Below are 6,047 nucleotides of genomic sequence, written 5' to 3' on the forward strand. Positions count from 1 at the left end.
GCACTGCAAAAAAGGTGAGAAATCTTGATAAAACAACAATTAATCTAAAGTCTACCGAAGGAGAATTAATTCCTATTAAAGTTTTAAGTGTACCAACCATTGCTTCACTACTTCAAAGTCACAACATAAGAATGACACAGAATTTTCCATATTTACGTGGCCTACAATTAGCACACCCAGTCAAGGGAAGGAGGAAAATTTGAGATATCCTTATTAATTGGAGGAGATTTTTACTGGGACATAGTTCAAGACAAAATCGTGCGTGGAAACGGTCCAACCGCAGTTAGCTCGTAAATTGGATATTTACTTTCCGGTCATGTCCCTACACGAACCAGTAATGCATCTTTCTCAATGATGAACATACTAGTATATCACAAACAAGAAGAGTGATCATGAAAAATTTTGGAAGTTTGAATCGTTGGGAATTGACGTTAAAGAACAAAATGATCCAGAACTGGCCGAATCAATTGAAAATTATATACAAACCTCAATTACGAAGGAAAATGATAGGTATATTACGAAATTACCATAGAGAGAGAATGCGCCAAATGAAGACATCGCAAAACGCAGAACGGAAAGCGTTATTCGTTGCCTCAAGAAGGATCCCGAGATGTTCTGAAAGTATGGTGAGATAATTACAGACCAAGAACAAAGAGGATTCATTGAAAAGGTATCTGATGAAAGTACATGCATAAACAAGGTTCATTACATTCCGCATCATCCCGTAAAAGACGATTCAATCACCACCCCGATACGCATAGTATATAACTGTAGCTGTAGAGCGAACGACAGTAGTCCTTGTCTTAACGATTGCATAGGAACATATCAACCAATTATGACTGATTTGACGGAGATATTAGTAGTCTAGAATTTATAAATATGCAGTTAAAGCGGATATTGAAAAAGCATTTTTGCATATTGAATTAGATGTTAATGACAGAGATGTCACAAGATTTTATTGGTTAGATAATCCCATGGACATAGAAAGTCGTTTGATTAAGTTGTATTTTTCGGCGCCACCTGTTCGCGCTACACTAACGAATCATTTAAGAGGCAATCCGTCAACTACATCAACAGAATTACAGAGAAATTTATACGTGGATAACGTCTTGATTAGTTTTACAAATGAACAATCACTTTTGAAATTCTACACGCAGTCAAGAAAATTATTGTCAGAGGCAGGATTCAACCTACGGTCTTGGAATTCTAATAGTACAGAATTACCGAATGTCGCTAGACGAGACAAGATCGGCGACAATGACGCCATTGTCAAATTCTTTGCATGAGATGAGATCTGAGATTTCAACAGATTGATTTTATGGAAAAGGACAAAATGGTAACAAAGCGTCACGCCAATTACGGTGAAAGCTAAGCTGTTTATGCAGACTCTATGGAAGGCAAAGTTGGATTGGGATGAATGTTTGTCTGACGAATTGAGAAGTTAATGGCAAGTAATCGCTGTGGATATCGAGGAGGCTACCAAAATAGTATTTCCACGAATGTTAACGGAAGGACTTATTAACGAGACAACGTCGCTAGATATTTTCACAGACGCCAGTCAGTTAGCATACGGAGCTTGTGCTTACTTAGTTACAGCAAGTTCATCGGTCATCGTCATGGCTAAAAACAGAGTAGCACTAGTAAAACAGATATCACTACCACGTTTAGAACTTATGGGCGCGCTTATCGGAGCCAGATTAGCCAAGCATCTCCTTAAAGTCATAACAACAGAACATGTTTATATGTGGAGCGATAGTCAAATTGTTTTGAGTTGGATTAAATCTTCAAAAGACTTGAAACAGTTCGTAGCAAATCGACTTAAAGAAATAAGAAAATCCAGAGAATGCTGAATGGAATTACTGCCCAACAGATGACAATCCAGCTGATTACTTAACTCGCGGAATTTACGCTAAACATCTTAATCACAACAAATTATGGATGAACGGTCCACAATGGATTTTAAACCATGAAAATTGGCCGACATGGACGTGGAAAATAGAAGACTGCAGCACGATGGTAACTGTTAGCGATGACTATACAGACGATGAAAGTTTAAATGCTTCAACACATACAATTCCGTATATAGACATACAACGATACAGATCTTTAGAAATAGCAATTAGAGTAACAGCATACGTCTTGCGTTTTATACAGAACATACTGAATTCAAAAGATAAACGGCAAATCGGATTTATCAGTGTTGAGGAGCGATATAAAGCGTTAAAAGTTCTAATAGGATCAGTACAACAGGAAACATTTAAGGTTGGAATCGATAGCTTGAATTCATCTTCACAGAAAAAAGTGCCACTTGTTCGACAACTTAAAAAATTGAAAACAACACGTTTAATAATTTCTTGCGTCCGAAGCGCTTTTCTAGATTTACCTTCATCAGGAACGCTCAAAGCCAAACATTTGAAATCCGAAGATGTATAAGTACCGAAACCGTTGAAGAGCTATATGTAAAAAAATACCAATAAATTTTACACAGGCAAAAATGGATTACTACGATGTACCGGGAGAATACAAAATGCACCTGTGGAGTTGAGTACAAAATATCCGTTGTTATTGCCAACACATCATGGTTTTACGTCCTTAATCGTAATGGATGCGCACACGAAGACTTTACATGCCGGACTTAACAGTACAATCGCTCATATTCAACAGAAATATTGGATACCCCGAATAAGGCAATGCGTAAAATCACAAATTTGTAAATGCATTCAATGCATTAAAATATCAGGAATGCCTTACAGCGCACCCGATCCGCCGTCGCTACCTAAAAATCGAGTCAACTACGATTATCCTTTTTCAGTAACCGGCGTTCATTTTACAGGAGCTTTGTACACAAAAGGAAAACACAACGAACTAAACAAAACATATATTTGTTTATTCACATGCGCCGCTACACGAGCTATACACTTGGAGATAGTCACAGATTTAACCGAGGAGTCTTTCATACTTGCATTTAAAAGATTTGTTGCCTGAAGATCTATACCAAGGATTATGTTGTCCGATAATGCAACAACCTTCAAGGCAGCTGCCGAAAGGATAACAAGATCAAACCAAGACAACCGTATACAAGAAAAACTTGCCGATCAAGGAACTGAATGGAAATTCATACCCAATAGATCACCGTGGTTTGGAGGCTTCTGGGAACACCTTATTCACTCACGAAAAAGTCAATTAAAGCAATACTAGGAAAGATATGTGTCACTTCGGAAATGTTAAATACGATTGTAATCGAAATTGAGTGAACTCTAAACAATCTTCCGATAACTTATATTTCTACTGACATTAAAGATCCCGAACCGCTGACGCCAGCGCACCTGTTATATGGTCGCCGACTTGACACCCGATCGAAACAGATTATTGACAGTGTTACATCTGACGATTTGCACGTTAAACTGAATTATAATCTACAGAGACAAAATGAACTTATCAACCACTTTCGATCAAGATGGAAACACGAATATCTGACGTCACTCCGTGAATTCCACCGTACCTCTGGAAGAAACGAACAAACAATACAAATAGGAGACATTGTACAAGTACACAATGATACAAATCGTATAATGTGGAAATTAGCAGTTGTACAAGATTTAGTTCGTGGAAAAGATGGAATCATTCGATCAGCTGTTATCAAGACCGACACAGGAATTACCAACCGCCCAATTGTGAAGCACTATCCGCTGGAAATACGCGATACAAATGGGGACAGTGAATGAACTTTTTCCGCCCGGGAGAAATTAGTTTAAATATAGATTGTTAAAATTAACTATGGTTATCAGATTAACTTGTAAAAGTGTTAAATTATTCAAACGTGAACTGTGAAGTTTTAAAAGAACTATTAAGAGAGTGTGTAATTATGATTTATTTTATTTTGTGACGCAATTGATCAGAAACATCTAATTTTGAACTTAAGTATTTTTCACATTGTATTTCACATTTGAGTTAAATATCTTTTTCTGCGGCCCCAGAATGTTAAGAATTGCACTAACGTTAAACGTACCCTTTTACGGTGCGGCCGCTATCTTTGTGACGCCGCGTTATTGTGATGTACGAGTATGTTTATTGAATAGAAAGTTGTAATGGCAGACGTATTTATATCTTTAACGCCTTAGTCAAGCTTACGATCACGATTTACATTACACAACGCTACCCATAAGCTACACATACCATATGATCCTATTTTTATATATACAAGGGAAAATCTAAATGTTATTGTAATACATTCTATGTGGTATGTAGACACAATGACGTGTCGTGTATAATAAATGAGAAAAACTACTTCATAGTCAGTAAAAAGCCCATAGGAGTAGGTTCAGTAAGAACACTATTTGGCCCCAAAATATAGCAGTTTTACAAAATTGTTGAAATGTAAACTTTTAGATATTTATTGGAAAGTAGAATACTTCTGCTACATCAATATGGGCTGTTTTTGACAATACAATGCACATATATTGGGTACTAGCATTATTAAGTCATGCTAAATTAATGCAATCTTCACAATTTTAGCATTTGAGTTAAATTTTAGACGGTTTCCGTCTTAAATGGAAGTGGCCGGATTTGTGTTCATTCATAATATCTAAATGCAAGTTGTATTTCATTTTAATACATAACATATATAAAGGTTGGGAGTGAACACGGATGCGGCCACTTTCATTTTTGATAAAAACCATCTGAAAAGTGACATTTTATGGCATATTTGATAGATTTTTCATATTTAAGCTTGAATTTGAGCGTCTTTAATGACTAAATCAGTTCAAATCTTTCACATAAACTAATTGAATTGACTGAAGTAGACACTTAAGTGTTTAAAAAGTGTCCAAAATCTTTCATCAGATGAATCTGAAATTTGAGGCCAAAATCGGTCCTTACCGGACCTACTCCTTTGTGCCAAGTAAACATGAGAAGGCAACTGTTTCTTTCATAAACTAACTATTGGTCACAAACAAATTAATATTTCATAATACTTTTCATCCTGGATGTGCACTTGTGTCTGATTATTTTAGTCAAATAGCCCTTATGTTATTGCCATCATTTTATCTATCATGACCTGTATAAATTTTGAAAACACCTGCATGTGACCAATAAAATAAATAGCATAGGATCAAAACTCATCTGTTTGCAATATCCAGTCCAATAAGGTTAGTTCGTCGAGTTAAGTACGTATGTCATTTTATTGGACATCTCTAGTACACGAGTCAATTGTTAACAAACTTCATACTTATCAATGATTTACATTCACCTTACCTGAAAAACACGTTGACATTGCTTTACATCCAATATTTCTAGCAGTACTATTTGATTACAGTTTAACACACAACAGAAGGAAAATTATTATTGAACTAATTTTTAAATCATCTATGCAATATAATAACGTTTTCATAACTGAATATTACAACTTACTATTTATAATACATGTCCGTTATAAAACATTTAACGCTATTAGGCTCCCTTGAAAGAATGAGTATGGAATTGTTTTAAAATCTTACTGTCCTTTTGAATAGAAATACACTGATTTACTATCTAATAAAATCATAAACTACATTTTTTTTTATACAATGGCATTTACTGTTAAAAATAGTGTAAAGGTGTGAGCCAGGGCTCCGTGTTGAGGGCCATTCTTTGATCTATAATTGTTAACTTTTCATGCATTGTGACATGGATGGAGAGTTGTCTCATTGGCACTCAAAGCTCATCTTCTTATTTATATCAACATTGGTTAAAGTAAATCTAAATTGAAATCTTCTTTGTAATGTAATCACGTTTCAAATTATCCCTTTTAGTTGCTATAAAAAATACAAAGCATCCTTTCTGACTATGTATACCGTTTAGTTTATGTAATGGTTTAGTCTATTTAGTAGATAACTTCATGATCATTTCAAATCAGATTTAATCTTGTTATTATAGCTCCAGCCATCCCAACAGTGACAATTCAACAGTCCTCTTACTCTGTAAACAATGACGGATCAATTACGTTAGTATGTATTGTATCGTCAAATACAAATGTAACAAGTATTTACTGGCAGAGAACAGTCGGAAGT

This window comes from Mytilus californianus, unplaced genomic scaffold (assembly GCF_021869535.1).
Source record: "Mytilus californianus isolate M0D057914Y unplaced genomic scaffold, xbMytCali1.0.p SCAF_4, whole genome shotgun sequence".
NCBI classification, from domain to species: Eukaryota; Metazoa; Mollusca; class Bivalvia; order Mytilida; family Mytilidae; genus Mytilus; species Mytilus californianus.